The sequence below is a fragment of the Onychomys torridus genome, chromosome 10, assembly GCF_903995425.1.
Source record: "Onychomys torridus chromosome 10, mOncTor1.1, whole genome shotgun sequence".
NCBI lineage: Eukaryota > Metazoa > Chordata > Mammalia > Rodentia > Cricetidae > Onychomys > Onychomys torridus.
The window spans coordinates 97,700,288-97,719,498 of record NC_050452.1 but is presented as its reverse complement, the minus strand read 5'-3'; positions in this window follow the sequence as shown (position 1 = coordinate 97,719,498).

Genomic DNA, 19,211 nt, shown 5'->3' with positions numbered 1-19,211 from the left:
AAAGCAATTGCTAAAGTTGTATGATAAGGCACATATCACAGACAGTGCCAGTCTCTGCAGTTTGCCAACTTCAGATCTTCTGTGTAAAACATTTCATTTTAGATACAGATGTGCTTATAACTTATATGCTAACTCAAGTAAAAACTTCCTTTTAAGAAAAGTCATCTTTATTGTTTCTGTCAATAGACCAGCAAGTGCCAAGACAGCATAGAAGACATGTACTAAATTTTGTTTTTTTCAGACTCAAAAAAGCTACCCATCTTCAGACTGGTTTCATTTGTCATTTGAAACATTGTTTAGTAGAAAAATTCACTTTTCTGTATTAAAAGTTTCATTGTCTTTTATAAGTGTAAACTGTTTTCTTACCCTTTATGTGCTTGAATGAGGTATTTGTAATCAGAGCAGAGCACAAGGATATTTTCAACACCATAAAATATTAAGCATATCTCTTTTAAAGAAAGGATGATTATCTTTAATCAATAAGGATTTTCCTTAAAAAATCAACTCAAGGTCACAGATAATCTCTATGTATAATACAAATAGACTAGACTATATTTCTTAGATATTTGTGAAGGTTTCATATAGGAAACATACTTCAACATAAAAGTCTACTTTATTTTCTTTAAATACATAATGGTTGAAATTTATGAGCCCCTTTCAGCCTCTGTGGTCTTTTATTTCCCCAAGTGGTCACTAAAGATAAATTAATTAATATTAAAGGACAGAAATATAATGCTTTTTGTGACTTTCAACCCTGAGAGCAAAACCCATTAGTAGCTATAGATTTTTCTTTGTGGCAATGAGCTAGTGTATAATCAATTTGTGTTAGTCTAATAATATATATTAAGATAGTCAGCCTCTCTTTGTCTGTGTCCGTTTTCAATCAGAACTTCTATCAGGCTGCACATTAAAAGATGGAGCATAAACCGAGGCCCAAAATTTGTAAATCAGTCTCTTGTATCCGACCCTTATCACGTCACTTTCTTAAATAACCTTCAGCCATAAGTATTCATTTTAATCAATAGCTTTATTCTAGGTAGAAAAACTTTGTTATTAAGGCTTCTCCTTCTTGAAATGAATTAATATTAATAACAGGAAAATATTTTCCTCATGTTTTTAGTTTTCTCTTTTCTTCTTATCTTTTTCTGTGTATGTTTGTATGACATGTGTTTATTGTGATGTATGTATGTGAAATCATTGTGTAAGTACATTCCAAAGTTCATCTGTGGAGGTCAGAGGAAACCTTGGTTGTTAGTAATTACCTCATGCTTTGCTTGAGACAGTCTCTTTGTTGATTGTCATAACCCAGGCTAGCTGGAGATGAGCTTCTAGGAATTCACCTGTCTCAATCAGTCTCCCATCTTGGTATAGGATCACAGGGATATCCACAATCACATCTGTTTTATAAAGTTCCTGAGGATTTGACCTCAACTCTTCATGCTTTTGTGGCAACCCTTTTTTCATTGAATCATTTCCATTGTCCTCTTTTGTTACCCATTTTCCCCTCTCCACTTAGTCTTTCAAGACAAGGTTTTTCTGTGTAACAGAGCCCTGGATGTCCTGGAACTTGCTTTGTAGACCAGGCTGACCTCAAACACACAGAGATTGGCCTGCCACTGCCTCCAGAGTGTTGGGATTAAAAGCCACGTGCCACCACACCTGGCTGTCTTTTGTTCTCTTGCTAGCATTATTTTTGGGATGCATTATTATTTTTTCTCTTGTTGTATTGTCAAGAATTATTTTCCTTTGGAATTTGAAAGATTTTATAATTTGAAAATGGTTAATGTTATCTTAACCCAGTGAAATTATTCTCCTATAATATTTATACACTATGAAATATAAGGCACAAAACAGAAATTCCAAGCCTACATCTGTCTACTTTTATTGTTCAAATTTTTTTCTCATTTTTTCCCCAAAAGTAGTTCATACAATACAGTTTTTAATGATTACTAATCTATAATCCTTTTGCCATTATGCAATAAGACAATTGTTTGTGAAGAGGATGGAGGGGAAAGTGTGGTTGCTATGTAAAATAAATGAAACAATGTTAATTAAATAAAATAAAAAATAATTTAAAAAGTTGTTGTTACTAGATCCTCTGTTACCTTGTGTTTAACCCCATGTTGTTTGTCTCTTAAGATCAACAACAATCACACTAAATTTTGTTGAACCAACAAGGGTTCATGAAGATAATGCTAGTCAGTAAAATGGAAAGTCTTCTGTGTACCATTTTTTTTCTAAAGATACACACACTTGAGCTATAGAAAACAGGAACTATTTTCTTTCCATAATCTCCTATTACAATGCCTTAGTGGGATTTTAGAAACCACTCTTAGCCCCTCTGCTGGATTGGTGTACTAGTCAATTTTATCTTCCTTTATCTGTCTTCAGACCATCTATCTGTATTTTGCTCATGTGTGCATTTTATTTTTTCATAACTATAAGTCATGTAGGATGAGAGTCCATTCTAATGACCTAATTTTAACTTATCTCTTTAAAAGTTTCATCTTTAAGAGTGACATTCAAAGGTGACAGGAGTTAACTTTTTAGCAAATGAATCTATAAGTGAGAGGATACAAAATATTCTCTAAACTTTTGAATGTGTGTGTGTGTGTGTGTGTGTGTGTGTGTGTGTGTGTGTGTGGTGTGATATCTATAAAGTGTGGTGCATCCAGATAATAAAATGTTATTTACAGTTGAAGAAATAATCAATTAAGCTACATAAAAGATAAGCAAAAATTGAAATGTATATTATTAAGTCAAAGAAGCCATTCTAAAAACTGTATGATTACAGATACATAACAGTATAGAGAAGAAATGATTACATAGCATGAACGACAATATCCAAACCCTGATAATCTAGGAGATAAATGCAGGTATGACCTGGTACACTGTGCTTCTAATTAAGAAATGTGGCACACCATGCTCCTGGATATTCCCAGAACTCAGAACTACATTCTTAAGTAGCATGAGTAAGTAGATGGTAGTTGGCCTGCTGACATGTCTACATTTTCCATGTCTTCCATTCATGTGCTTCTTGTGCATAGAGACCCTGGTGGTATGAGCACTCACTATCCAATAGGCTGTCCATAGGCTTCCACTATAGTAAGTAGCTGCTCATATGTAATAAAACAGATACAGTTCCCTGAGAAAGTTTGCCGAGTAGTTCATCTCTAAGCTAATAATGATCCACAGGCACTGTAGTTTTCTTGGGGGATGCCCTAGTAAGGACTACAACAGCAAGATGATTATTAGCGCAATGAACAGACTTTGTATGTGGCTATAATGTTGCTATTGTGCATTTGCTAAAATCCATAGGGCCAACTGTGCTGCATATTGCTGGGTTTGGGGTACAATGTGGTCCATCGGTTTACTACTGGGGAACATTGGAAGTTGAGAAAAAATGTGGGGGGTGTTTGAGTGGAGATGTGGGTGTATGGGGGCATCTCTGTGCTTTCTCCTCTTCATGTTTTGTAGGGCTGCTTTAAAAATAAAACACATTAAACAATAGTAACAATGCCAAATGGTGACAGAGATACAAAGGAAGTAGTAGATCTCTCACATTCATGGTGAGAATAGAATCTAGAAATAACTAAATATACTGCAGTAAATCAATGGATATACAAGCTGTGATACATAAATATCTTTCAATATTATGAATTAGCTTTATATGTACAACAACTTGGATTGACTTCAAGCGTAGTATGAAGATGGGAAAAGGTCACATAATATGCAATTTTTTTATAAAATAAATTTGACAAATTAAATATAGTAATGTATATAAATCCATTATTTACATATATGCAACATATTGATGGCATCCATATGCATTATTGACCATGGGTTGCCAAAGTGAAGGAAAAGGGAGCTAGGTAAGTCAGAAGAAGGTTATCAAGGGTACTATGAGTGATCAAATTGAGCCCTGGACCAAAGAAAAATATTTCTGTATCTTGATTGAGGCAGTGGTATAGAAATCTACCCACTTGATTAAATGGAATAGAGCTATACATACACATGCATTGCACTAAAGCACTAAAGTGAGTTTCCTGGCTCAGTTATTATAATGTAGCTAAGTAAAGTGTAATCTTTGGGGATAATTAGATGAAGGTACATTAGATGGCTGCATACTAGTCTTTTATGACCTTAAATAATTTCAAAATGAAAGTTAAGAGAATGCACTATTAATGTTATATTTAGTACTCAGACTTTTTAAAATAATTAGAATAATAAGAAATCATTAAAGTTAGGGGTAAGTTCTAAAATGTCCCCCAAATATTCCATATATTATTGATTGATTTTTTTATACAAAATGTAGGCATTTTTTAGGGTCTGTCTTATGTAGATAGGGCTGCAGTTGTATGACTTATTCTGATATTTTCTCCCTCCTTTCTTCCTTCTATCACTTCTCCCTTTACATTTTCCTATTTTTCCTTCATTTTTCCTTCCTTCCTTCCTTCTTTCCTCCTCCTCCTCCTCCTCTCTCTCTCTCTCTCTTTCTCTCTCTCTCTCTCTCTCTCTCTCCCCTGCCCCTGTTTGAATGACAGGTTAATACTAAAGACAATTTATTAGTATATTTATATTAGTAAACCCACAAGCCCACAGAAAAAATATGTTTCTAGTAATTATTTGTATGTTTGTTAGAATTAGTCCAACTTCATTGGGGTTATCTTTAATTTTTTTTGCTTTTTTTTTTTTTTTTTTTTTTTTGAGACAGGGTTTCTCTGTGTAGCTTTGTGCCTTTCCATGATCTTACTCTGTAGCCCAGGCTGGCCTCAAACTCACAGAGATCTGCCTGCCTCTGCCTTCCAAGTGCTGGGATTAAAGACATGCACCACTACCGCCCGGCTAATTTTTTTCTTAATCATTCATTCAATAGTTAATTCATTCAGCAGCACCAGTGATTGATGCTATGGTCTTACACATAGTACTCAAAAGTACTACCATTGAGCTAAAACCAAGTCCCTTTTGAAAAAAATTAGTTGGAGTCAGGGCTGCTCTATGTGACCAAGTTTGGTTTTAAATTAGTCATACTCAGGGCTCTAACTTTCTGGGTTTATGCTTGGGCACTGCATTGTCTACATTCTTGTCTATTCCTATTTATTAAAATGGTATATTTGATCTTTTATTCAAAGAGAAACAGGGAGATATCTTTATAAGATGTTTCCATTCTAGTTGCTCCCTAGGTGTTGAATCCTCATGTTTTCAGCAATATGACATTTGTGTGTTAGATGTGTGATGACTGTTATGACAATCAACGCATGTCCTACTTTCTTAAACTTCAAGCAGAATAAATGAATCAATCCTTTATATGAAATTTTCTTTCTGTAAAATTTTCTGCCATTAATTTTTATCCATTTTCTTCTCCCAGGAGTATAATTTTACAGTATTCTTATACATTGTTAGACTTCTATGGCTAATTACCTTTTTTGAGATGTTTATGTTTTAGGAATTTTTAAAAATATAATCACATCATTTCTCCCTCCGCTTTCCTCCTTCCAGACCCTCCCATATACACAATATCATAGCATAAGAGCCAGATCCTTTAGCTCTTACCTTCTTTCCTCCCCATCTTCTGCAGTGGTCCCTAAGCCTTAGGTGGAGATTCTTTTGTAGATGTATCCTTTGAGACTAGACTCTAAACTCTGCAGTTTGATTGGTTGTTGTTTTCTGTATTGTTCTCTGTCTTAAGAGAAATCTCATTGGTTAAAGTTGAGGACTATACTTATCTGTGGCTAGAAGAACAAATACTTAGAATGTAGCTAGGGTTTATACTTACTTAGTAAAGTGGTGGTTGTAGGTTCTTCTCCAGGATCCTTGACTTCACTAGCCCTGTACAGTTGGCTATGTTTCCAGTAATAGTCATGATTTCCCTCTTGTTAAGTACATCTTAAGTCCAATTAGAGAGCTGTTGTTTACCACTAAGGTAATTACCACAAACTAATGCACACTAATGCAACTCACATACAATATCTTCACAAATCTTATTAGTGGGAAAAAGGTAAATGAAAAGAGAAGTTATCAGTTCTAGTTCCTCAGCTTTTCTTATTTTTATTTCTTCTTATAATAAAGAAAAAAAAACAATTGTTCTGACATCATGTGGGTGATTATTACAGGCCATTTTATCAATGCTAAATTAACACTCAAAATAATAAATACATTTTTTCAGTACTATGACAATAATTTGAATTTAAGGATGCACATTAATTTCAATTACTTGTTATAGCCTTGATAATTTGCATAGGAAACCTTTGTAGACTATATTTTTAGTCCTTTAGAGTAACAGCATTGCTACTTTTACATATTTGTTGAATGTTCTATATATTTTTCATAAGTGATATTCTTCAAAAAATCAAAAGTTAAGTTTTAATATTTAAAACAGCCATTTTTAATCTTTGTGGTGACTGAGATCACCATGGTATGCTTGGCTTTAGATCACTGGGAGGAAGGACTTGGTGTGAGTCATGATTCTTCAAAGAAACAGAACTCATAGACTATGCTTGTGGTTGTATTTCTTATAAGGAGTTGGTTTACAAAGTCCAGACCCAAGAAAAAAGATGTTAAAGCTCAATTCTATTTGAGTCCAGAGGCATAAGAAAGCAGAGGTCCTAGCTCAGACCATCAGCTAGAAAATATTCTTTTACTTATCTTGTTTATTACATTTATACCTCAACTTGACTATATAAACAGCATCATTCATAATGGCGATAAAATTTTGTTTTACCCATTTTACCACTTTAAATACCAATTCTATCCAAAAATACTCTTAGACATATATCAAGAAATAATATATAGCTAAATGTTTGGGCGCTCCAGGACTTGTTCAACACAAAATTAACTACTATAATGACAATCATTATAGACTTATTACGACAAAAACCTCACCAGATTAGTGACTTTACCTTTTTTTCTCTTCTATTTTTCTTTTTTACTGAAAATGGTGTATGGACTATGACGAACAGCATAATAAGAGATAAAACCTCCAACTTCCACATATTTTGATGTAATTTTTTCTTTATTCTTTTAAAATATTTGTGAGATTATAACGATTACATCACTTTTATTTTTCCCTTACCTCCCTCCAAACCTTCCTATGTTCCTCTCCCTTTGCTCTTTTTCATATTCATGTCCCCGTTTAATTGTTGTTACATGTGAGTTTTTGTGTGTGTGTGTCTGTGTGCATTCCTTAATTATTATCTAAAGTCAGTGTACTACAAAGTAAGGAAACACAAAGATAAATAAAATACTTTATCCTTGTATTTAGCAGGATAGAGACACACAAAAGAACTAGACATAGAATTTAAATTTAGATACTCATGTGTTTCATTCAATATGAAGAATGATTTGAAAAGTGATTGGTTTGGATAATTGTTGAAAGTGCAAGAAGAATGAACTCTAATGATATGAAAGTGACTGTAGGGTTCTGGCCATAGAGTCTCAGAAAATATATGTAATTTCTTGGTGAGAAAAAAGCAAAATATTGTGAATAAATGGGTTAATTTTCAGAGATGAGATCTAAGGGAATTAGAGCACATGCTTTGAGAAAACAGATATTTGGAATGAGGCTGGAGTCTGCATATCAAAAATGTAACACTTGACTGAGGTTATATTAAAGGGGTAACCTGATTTCAGTAAAAAAAAAAAAAAATGTGTTGAAGTTTGTTCAATCTTAGATATCAGACATTTTGGTTAATTTTTGGTTCTTGATTCTGAGCATTGTGCTGAATCTAGAGCTGGGTAAATAATGCTGAATCAACTTACAGTGTATATATACATAGATACTGTATATATATAATTAATATACATGTATGTATGTATATATATATATATATATATATATATATATATATATAATAGTACAGTATAGTATTAGAAAAGTTAGAGTCCTGAGCTGTGAGAAACTCATCCTCTGTATCTTTCCATCAAAGATCTTCTTCATCAGGAGAAGATTAAGCACATAGGCTTTCTAGTTAAAACAGCTAGGATAAACACTTTGTGTTATTAAATACACTATACTGGGTGTGAATTTAGCTTCTCATTATTGGTTTCTTATCATTCAATGCATCCCAGTAGACTGTTTACATGGACAGTTTTCATAGTATCTTCTTCTCATTTTAGTGTATTTAGCATTACTGATCTTAGAAACATCCAACTAGCATGATTCCATCAATGAATTATTTAAAACACAACGGTTAATAAGTGTCTCATTTGTCAGTTGCTGGAAAAGAAACCATTCCAAAAATTAGAGACTTAAAATTAATTTGTAGTTCTATGAAACTGGAAGTTGGATTTCACTCAGATGGTTTATCCAGTGGTTCAGTGCTATTCTGCCTCAAGGTGGTTTATGGAGATGAACTCATTTGGTAGTTTGATTTTGGAGCTGAGATATCTAAGAGTTCTCAGCCAGTGCCTTGAGTTTTTATCCTGAAGTAGATTGTACAGAAAGTTTCCTTACATGGCAATATAAGTCTACAAGAAGATAGCCAGGATCAATAAAGACTCTTGATATTGTATATTAATAAAATCACATTACAATACTGACCAGATCCAGGGTATTTATACACATATTGCAAAGAAGCATTTGCAAAATAATCAAAATGCCATTGTGGACTTTGTTATCAACAATAGCTTTTAAGAATGAGACAAGGCCCTTGTAATTTGAATATCTGGCACTCCTGTTACTTTAATTGACTTGATTTTTAGCATTTTTTCCAATTTATGTGCTAAATAATGAGATGTATCGATCACAGCTACAACTCCCATTATTCCTAAACTACATTAGGCATATATCTGTTCACCTCCAGATATAAGTAATCCCAGACAAAATTAACTGGCTAACATCAAGTTGAGGGAATAATATGAATGTATCTGGTCAAGATCACAGAACCAGTCATTCAGCTGCCCCAAATATCCATGAGCAGCAATAAATTTTTGTTTAAAGTCATTAAGGTTTAGATTATTTTTATAACTTTGCCTATGTATAATAAACTAGATTTTCAGAGGAGTTTCATCTGTTATGGGTCTAAGTGAATATGTATGTTTGTATGTGTGAGGATCAAGGAAATAGATGAATGAGGTTTAGTAGTAGACATGATGGTAGAAATTTCTGCACAATGGACCATGTTAGATGCTAATGAGAGGTTTCAGAGAACTTCATGTAATTTCTGAAGAAACCATAGAAGTGAGACACCATGTAAGTCTTAACCCTGGATAATTATAGACGTGTTAACCTATGAAATAATAAATTTAGTTTCACAGATTAGCCATGTACTTGAGGTAAAATTGATAACCAAGTAACTTTACAGCATAATAAATGAGTGTCTGCGAGGAAACCAGAAAAGCATTGCCTTTTTCAAGTGTGCCATGGCATGGTTCATCAACAAACCTACTAAATGTTAGTAAAGTGTGATTTTAAATGATCAGAAGAATATGGATCAGAAGTTAGTGCACTTAGTCCATTCCCGTTCATGATTAATGCTTAAATTTCTGTTGATACATTTTAGAATAAGATTTTTTCACTTTAAAACTTTGTCAAGGAAGCTTATATTTGCTAACATAAAAAGAACATATCAAACTTTCTTTTAAAAGACTGTTATCAAATGGTCCCTGAATGGATAGCATTTCCTGTGGGTGGATTGAATTCTAGGTATGTGTTTCCACACACCATTTGTGTAAAGGGCAGTTTTTAAGCCTAAGTTAGCATGATTTTCATGTTTTTCTCATTGTATATTTAGGGAAATATTCTTCAAACATTTTTTATACTTTTCTAAATATAGAGAAATAAAGATAAAAGAGTATATTAATAAATGAAATCAAAATCCAAAGCAATTGAAAAACTCAATTTTGATGCCTCTTGATCATTCTTATTCTATTCATATAATGGTGAGTGTTTGCCTAAAACGCTGAAATTTTGAGTTTTCCAAAGAAAGGAAGAATTGGTAGAGAAGGAAACAGAGGATAGGGCAAAGGGAGAAGAAAGAAGAAAGCACCCAAGAAAATAAAAAGACCTTTTCCCTTTCTGCCCAGATGTTTAATCACTAGCATGTACTCCAGTACATCACTCCAATAAAACAGGATGCAGCTATTAGTGTGGTAATATGAGAGGTAAATCTCTGGTAGAGGAAGGAAAGTAGATTACTAATCCCAAGTAAGAAATGAATGCATAGGTTTTAGTGACTAAATTCCAGGAATTCCTGATGCCAAGCTCTGCTCTAAGATGATGGAAGATGATTCATTTTGTCTGGATCTCCAATAAATAAAAGATTGGCAGTTGCTGATGTTATAGGCAGGCATCCAGATCCTTACAGTGGCATAGGATTTATTTTTGGCATGTTATGCATAGTAAATAGAGTGGGCTATTGTTATCATCATCATTGCTAATGAAGTGACATAAAGCAAAAGCATGCTGTCAAGTAATCGGTCTTAAGCAGAATAGCCCTCACAGTCCAGCATGTCTTTGCTGCTTCGGGTTGTTGAAGGAAGAACAGAGGCCAAGAATTGGTTGGATTCAGTTTCCAACTTGTTCCTATGGAAACTGAGTCAGAATTTGTCTTTGGACAAGTGTTCTAAACTTTCAGAATATTAATTTTTACAATCTAACCTATTTTGTTACAGGATATTGAAAAAATAAAGCAACAAACAAAATAATATTTAAATTTCAAACATGTTATGGAAAACGGTTTGCAGGATAATGTTCTATTTTGCAATTATTCTGAAATAATGCTTTGGACTTTTGAAACAAGGTATATAAGAAGCATATCCTATGAGGGCCTACATACACATCATGAAATACTTCATTGTTATTCTTTAGATTCATTATAATGACTTCCATGCAGATATTAATTTTATATTTCACCATAGTTATTTATATCGGGTTCTTAATATTAAAAGTTTGTTTCAAACAGAACAAACATTTCTTTGATATTATTTCTATTTTCTGATAAACTGACCATAAGAGAATTTGAGTAGCTTGTCCAAAATTGTGGAAGAGCTAGACATGTATCCCCACTCTGTAGCAGTATATAAGAGCTGCAAGCAAAGAGCTCAGGCCTGAGCAGGGTAGAAAAGTACATGGAACTGTTATTGAAGTTTAAGAGTGAGAGTAATAAATGCCATAAGAGCAAACTGAAAAAAAGTGACAAGGTATCAGAGATAATAGAGATTAATTCTACTCACAGAAATCACAAAGGAGTTAATATTTGAGAAGGGATTTAGAGGGGTTTGGAATATGAAAATACAGAGGTAGAAAGAAACTCATTTTGACTATCAGGGCTTTAATAATAAATTTGTGGAAAATGTAGATAGGTGGTGTCTGGGAAATTCTTAATTCACATTTTCCTTTTGTCTTTTTAAAGTTAAGACCTTTGTCCTGACTGTCCTGGGGTATTCACATCTATGGATTGGTGGTGAGACTTGCTATCACGGCACAGAAAATACAGAATGAATGCAAAATTTAACTTTTAATGTTCAGAAATAAATGACTTTTGGAAAAGTCAGTGTTGTTTGAAAACAAAACAAGTTTTCAATTCATTTGTTATCTTCAGGCTAGTTACAGGGACTTTCATCAATGGAGCTTGTCCTCCTCTTGAAAGATGCCCAGTTTTCTAGTGTAGCTCAAGCTACCAGGCTTGTTTTTATAAAGGAAGAAATTATTGGTTATATTGAAGGGAGAGAAAACCATTTATTCTGATTGAGGTAAGTCCGCAGAAGTGGTATAGATCTCTTTCATATGGTTAGCTAGTGAGAACTTATCCCAAGAGTCACAGTGAGTTATCAGAATGATTGATACTCCAAAAGCAGGCTGTGAAGTCAGGTTTGGTCATTCAAGGTATTCTATCTGTAGTGGATGTTCTCAGGTGCCCAAGGATCACAATCCTATATGTTACACATAACTAGCAATCCTGAGTCACACTTCTAACCCAGTGGTGCTGTTTAAGGCCCATCTGTCCTTTCATAAGCAGGGAAGTTCCTGAGAAGGATACCAGAAGAGCATGTATTACAAATATTAAAGAACCGTGATTAGGAAATATGTATTATGTTTAGGAAATATGTCTTTAATCATATAAACAATAAGGTGGCTTTGTTATAGTTAGGCAACCAAGAAATAAGCCTGAAACATAGATCCAATTTAATTCTATATTTAAATTCAAGGGCAGGACATAGGATTTGTTTAACTACTGTATATTATTCTATGCAGATTATATCATACTATATAATATGTGATACATAATGAAAATATTAAGCTATAAAATCAGTATGGTCATGGTAATCTTGTGACATTTCATGTGATTAATACTTGGATTTTCAAACCCATGAAGATACTATCTTTTGCCAAAAACATTTACATATTAACATACATGGTAATTATATATATGTGGGGGGCTATCAGTTCCTTTATTAATTAATAAGAATAGATCTAGTTTCAGTCAAATGGCACAAAAAGGAAAGTCCAGGCTCATTATATATATGTGGGGGGCTATCAGTTCCTTTATTAATTAATAAGAATAGAACTAGTTTCAGTCAAATGGCACAAAAAAGGTAAGTCCAGGCTCAAGATGACAAAAAGAACTGTGGACACCTTCCCTATGTCTGAGTAGCCACAAGCCAGAGCAGAAGTGGCAGAATGTCATGGTTAGGGTTTCTATTGCTGTGAAGAGACACCATAACCATGACAACTCTTATAAAGGAAAACATTTAATGGGGCGGCTTACAGTGTCAGAGGTTTAGTACATTATTGTCATGGTGGGAAGCATGGTGGCACACAGGCAGACATTGTGCTGGAGCTTAGAGTCCTACATTTTGATCAGCTGCTAACAGGAAGTGATATGTCTCCACACTGGGTGTGGCTTGAGCATATGAGACCTCAAAACCCACTGCCACAGTAGCACACTTCCTGTAGTAAAACTATACCTCCTCCAACAAGGCCTTACCTCTTAATAATGCCACTCTACATTGGCCAAGCATTCAAACACAAGTCTATGGCGGGGTGGCATAACTATTTAAACCACTCTACACAGGGTTATACATATGCTGTGAAACAATCCTTGTATACTGTAAATGCGTATTGCTTTCATTGTTAATAAATGTAAGTTAGCTAGTAATAAGCATTATAAGTAATCTTTTGTCTCTATGTTGGTTATTGAGAGCAGGTGGTTGGGACAGGAAAACTCTGCCTACATTCATACATAAATGTTAAATGACAATATATCCTTCTGATTTTATACATTTTTTTATTTTTTCTTATTTTTTCTTTTATTGAAAACACATCTTTTCTGTATAACATATTTTGATTATGGTTTCCCCTCACCTACTGCTCCCAATTCCTCCCACCTCCTTTTCTATGCCTATCCTCATGTTTCCTGTCTCTCCTTGGAAAACAAACAGGTACCTAAGGCATAATAATAAAATGAAATAAGATAGAGAACAAAACCAGGCTTGAATAAGGCAGAAACAAACAGAAGAAAAAGAACCAAATAAAAAACACAGAAAGCATAGATAGACACAGGGGCACACAGGCTCATATCCACAGGAATCAAATAAAAACTGAAAACCAGAAGCCAAAATGTGTATGCAAAGGACTATGCAATAAATAAAAAAAAAAAAATGCTCTGCCACAACATTATGAAACAGAAACTCCAAAGATGCCTTTGAGTGTGTGTGTGTGTGTGTGTGTGTGTGTGTGTGTGTGTGTGTGTGTCCTGTCTTTCAGAGTAGTTTGTATGCCCAGGAAACTAGGCCCTCTGAACACAGTAGGACTGTTGTTGACATGAACTCACAGAGATGGTGATAGCAGGCAATGGGCCTGGATGGGTCTGTACTAGATGGGGTCATTGCAGCACTGAGAGGAAAAATGGACAGATGTCCCCACAACCCGTGATCTATCTCAATTTATAACCACTTATAAATGAAAAAATAGTTCTCTCCAGTGGAGAACAGGTTTTCTTTCTAAATCTATTTTTAACATTAAAGTTGTGTATATATTTTTAAAAATAGTTATTGCAATAATATTGATTTTATTCATAAAAAAGGAGAAATCATGTAGCTGGAATCTTAAATGGTCTTATTAATGAAATCAAACCTGAGGCCAGTTATTGGGGTGAATGCTGGAAAGTCGGAGAAACAGAACAAGCCAGTTTCCCCAGTTTCCTCACCTTGCCAGTTCCTCAACTGGTCTTGTTTCCTCAGACTGCAAGCTTCTGAGTCCTCATTCAGAATGGATCTCAGCTGAACTGTGCTGCTCCAAAGCCTGAAAGCTTAACCAGCCAAATGCTTAACTAATTTAGTTCCTGGTCCTCACACCTTATATACCTTTCTGCTTTCTGTTATCACTACCTGGGATTAAAGGTTAGCTTTCTGGGATTAAAGGTGTGTGTCACCATGCCTAGCTGTTTCTAAAGTGGCCTTGAACTCTAGAAATCCAGCTAGCTCTGCCTCCCAAGTGCTGGGATTAAAGGCGTGCACCACCATGGCCCAACTTCTGCTATGGCTTGCTTTTCCCATTTTCTAGCCACCATTTCTGGCTCTGTTCTAGTGGCTGTCTGTTCTCTGACCCCAGATAAATGTATTAGGGTGCACAATACTGTGGGGAACACAGTACCACCACAAATGCAAGTGGCATTCTTTTGGGGGGTTTAAAACTGTGGCATTTACATTAACTTTTATGAAGTTTGGTTTAGATTTAGAAAAATGGTCATCAGGATTATTACAACCCCCAAATAACATGACTGGCCTATGGAAGGACTTGGTTTGGGGTTTTATCTCAGCCTCCCAAGTTGTATGTTCTTCCTTGTCAATTCACTGTTAGCCTACCGTAGTAAAACTAAAATGGATTTATTTTCCATCTTCTCAGACTGTGTCTTGCTGTCTTGTCTAGATGTATCCCAGCTCCTTTCACTGTGGCCTGGTGAGTAGCTGGGATGACAGGCACTTGGCACCATGCTCAATAAAAGTTGGAATCACAGTTCTGAGAAATACTTTTGCAGTATGTAACTTCATGTTAAGTGGAGACAATAAGGGATGAGGAGCTCTTACATGCAAAAAAGATGGAAACTGTGAGGCATTCTCATATGTCTGGGGATATTTCCCTGTGTGGAGAGGATTTGATTTGAAGGAAAGGTTGAAGTATAGGAAAGCAGTATCTTTAAATAGGGGAAAGTGAGGACTGGAAAATGGAGCGATTTACAGCCCTTGGGGCCTATTAAAGAAATAAAGGGCCTGGTATGCTGTGGATGGTTGATGAAATGTTTGGTAATCCTACAAAAAGACAGTCTATTTGATCATTTCCTCTGAACTATGTGTAATCTTACATAAGTTAAGTTAAAATATGTATTTATAGTAAATTTATACTAGATCTATACTGACAAGTTATAATTCCTTAGGTTCTAGACTAGTGCTGAGAAAATAAAATTAACTTGAATATGTATTAAAAATTGAATTAGGCTTAATTTGTGATTGCAAATTCAAGTTTGGGTTTCAGGAAGTTTGCAGGTTACTACATTTTATCTTCAACAGCTTCCCAAGTATTCTTGGAGTGACATAGAAGACCAGGAAAGTGGGCAAACAAGAATTTCTTGTATTTATTCCTTCAAAGAAACAATGATTTGAGTAATTATCCATGTGTAAAAATGTGTAAGAACTAAGACATCCAGATGAGAGACCCTAGAAACTGAGTAGAACACAATAACAAGAAAATGCACATTGAAGAAAGCAGGATGGACAATTTTAGATTTTCTACATCCTCTTCCAAAGGCTGCAAGGCATTAAATATAGAGATACTCTCTCTGGGTGGGGAAAGCAGAGTTCAACTTTTCTGCAGACCACATAACCAAATCTGCTCCAGTTCCAGTTTAGTTACTATAGCCCCAGATTCCAGGTCCTGCTTTATAGCCTCAGACTTCATACTGTCCCTATGTACATATCTATAATCTCTGGACATGATAGATAGGGAGGGCTTTACTCTTTAATTCTGTTCTGTAGACTGGAAGAGGGTCTAACTTCTCCAAATTTGCATATCAATGCAAGAATATGGAATGCATGAATAAACATGGATAATAAAGGGTTAAAAACAAAGCATGAGTAATTGACACAGAAAAGTGGAGGTTTAAAACTTCATGAGAAAGGATTCAATATGGTCATATTAAAGAAGCTCAGTGAGTTACAAGAGAACACAGGCAGCAAAAGATGCTCAGCTGGTATTGAAGTAACATTGCAATAAGCCCAACGCAAGTTAAAAGTATGTAAGTAATAGTAAAGAATGAATATTACCAAAGCATACTATAAGCATATAAAAGACATCATAATGGAACCCATTAATGTGTAAACATTAATTAATAATTATCATCATAATAAATGAAAATGTATTTAATATACCTTGCCTACCAAATATGACAGCTTAGGAACACAGGATAGTGTAGAATATTCCTTATTTAGCATGTGGCTTTGTGGCTGGCAGGGAGATGTGGTTTCAACCACTATTCAATATCACAAGAGACTATACTACATATATAAATAACAAACAAGAAAAGGACAAAGTTCAAAATCAAAAACATATTTCTACTAAATGTCAAATATTTTAAAGTGACAGCATTACCATTTTAAATTAGACTGTCTATAAGTAAGGATGGCAATCAATAAATATATAAAATCAGATATTCAGCAAAGGTTTGACTGACTGTCTCTTGGAGGCCTTCTTTTTCTGAAGAGGAAATGCAGGGAGGGTAAGTCTGGGTAAGCTGGAAAGTGAGGGGAGAGTTAGGAGGAGTGGAGAGGGGAAACTGTCATTGAGATGTATTGTAGGAGAGAAGAATCTATTTTCAATAAAAATAGTTATTAAAAAAAGAAACCACATGAAAGAACCACACATAAATTCTGGGGCTGCAAACACAGTAACTGACCTAAAAATATTTCTGAGTATTTCAACAGCAGTTTTGAGTAAGAGAAGAAAGAGTCAGTGAGCTCAAAGATAGGTTGTTTGAAATTTCTCAGGGGGAGGAAAATATAAAAAAAATTAGAAAGAAAGAAAGAAATAAGGAAGGAAAGAAAGAAGGAAATTGAAAGAATAACATGTCTAATGCTTATAGCACACTATCAAATAAAGTAAGAGAGAAAGGGGAAATAAAAAAGAATCACAAAACATTCCAAAATTTGGGGTTATACAAACAGATATTTGGATTTATACAACAAAAACCTCAAATGAATGAAAAATAAAGACATATAAAAGCATATTCAATATCAAAAGGTAAATGCAAAGTAAATGTTAAGGGCAGGAGAAGGGAATTTCTTATAACGTTATTGATGGATTTGGAGACAGAAACCTTGTAAGGGTGGAGAGAGTTGGATATTATGCTCAAAAGAAACAATGAATGAACAAGCTAAAGAGAAATCCTAAAATAAACACTCAAGAAAACTATACTTGGCAAAGTTCTCTCTCTCTCTCTCTCTCTCTCTCTCTCTCTCTCTCTCTCTCTCTCTCTCTCTCTCTCTCTCTCTCTCTCTCTCTGTCTCTCTCTCTCTCTCTCTCTCTCTCCCTCTGTGTGTGTGTGTGTTTGTGTGTGTGTGTGTGTGTGTGTGTGTGTGTGTGTGTGTGTGTGTGAGAGAGAGAGAGAGAGAGAGAGAGAGAGAGAGAGAGAGAGAGAGAGAGAGAGAGAGAACTGACTCCTGAGAAATTTCACAAACTATTGTTATAACAGCCATGCTCACCAACCACATAAGATGGAGGAATGGGCCATGGGTGAGATCTATGCTCTGTAAGAGAGATCAGTGTTTCCATTATAAGTATTCCCTGGTCATGGGAATACTGAAAACTAATGTCAATGGATTTCAATGCTGGGTTTTTGTTTTCTGAAAAAGACCCCTTGATAAACACTGACTGACTTTGCTCTCATGTTGTCCCATTCAAATTCAATTTGCAGACATCTATTATATAAATGGAATATTGGTCTTTTAGAACAAGCCTGCCTCTCATATTTCCATAGGAAAATACCAAAGCTGCTCAAAATACTATTAAAAATGTACTGCAAATAACAGTTCATTTCTTTTCCCATTATCTTGAAGAAAATACAAGTTATTTGATGATAGATTCTGGTTTTTAGTAGTCTTTTATCACAGATCTCAGAGATTTCTTTGAATCACCTCTTTGCAGAGACATGAAAACACAGGTTGGCTAAAGCTGAAAGTTAGTTATAGCGACTTTCCCACAATATGGGGTGAAATAAAATTTCTCATCTGCAAGGAACAATGACCAATGCCATTGCACATCTTTCTTCTGACAGACCATGCACTATGTCTTTGGCCTCAAACCTGATCATTATTATATTCACAGACTGTGTTTCCACAGGATTATGTTGAGATCTCAAAGAGCAGAAAAGGAGCTAAATATAAACAATGCAGCTTGGCTTCTCAGTGGATGTCTTGGGTATGTGGCAAAGGCCATGACCATGAAATGGTAAGTGGCAGTCATTATCTCAGCATAATATCATAAAAATTCTCTCTTTTTCCCCATGTTTTCCTTTCCCCAAAGTAAAATAAAAAGCAGAGAAAGAAAAATCAGAATTTCATCAAGCTTTGTCCTCTAGCTGTATTATTCACGTGGCTTCTTAAGGAGCCATACTTGACTACAGTAAGACTTGTGAATTCATAAAATTGATCATTGTCGTCCTGCAGTAGTATAAACAATAAAGGAAACTAAAAGTGCATCCATTAGCTAAATAACTAATGGTTGCTGTGTTAGTTCATTTTCTATTGCCACAATAAAACAAAAGGCAGCAGGCATGGTGGCTAGAGTGGCTACCTAAGAGCTTAAGACCCAAACCTCAAATCCAGAGAGACTACCTGGAAACTGCACCAGTCTTCATATGCTCAAAGCTCATGTCCTGGGACATACTTCCTTCAACAAGAGCACACCCCCTAAATAGCCTCAAACAGCCACCCACTGGGGTCCAAGTGTTTACATACATGAACCAACAAGGGACATTTTCATTCCATCCACCATAGTTGTTTTCCTGAGTTGAAAAAAATGGGTTTTTAAGTATATAAATTATAGGATTTCCTGTTATCATTTCAACATACTTCATTTTGACACCTTCTATTTATGTTATTTTTACCAGTTCACTCTACTTAAGTACATTGTTAGAATTTTGGTGAATTAATTTTGAACAAGTACAGAAACTTTGTAAAGGTTTACTAATTGGTTATCCAACACAATTTTGGTATATTAC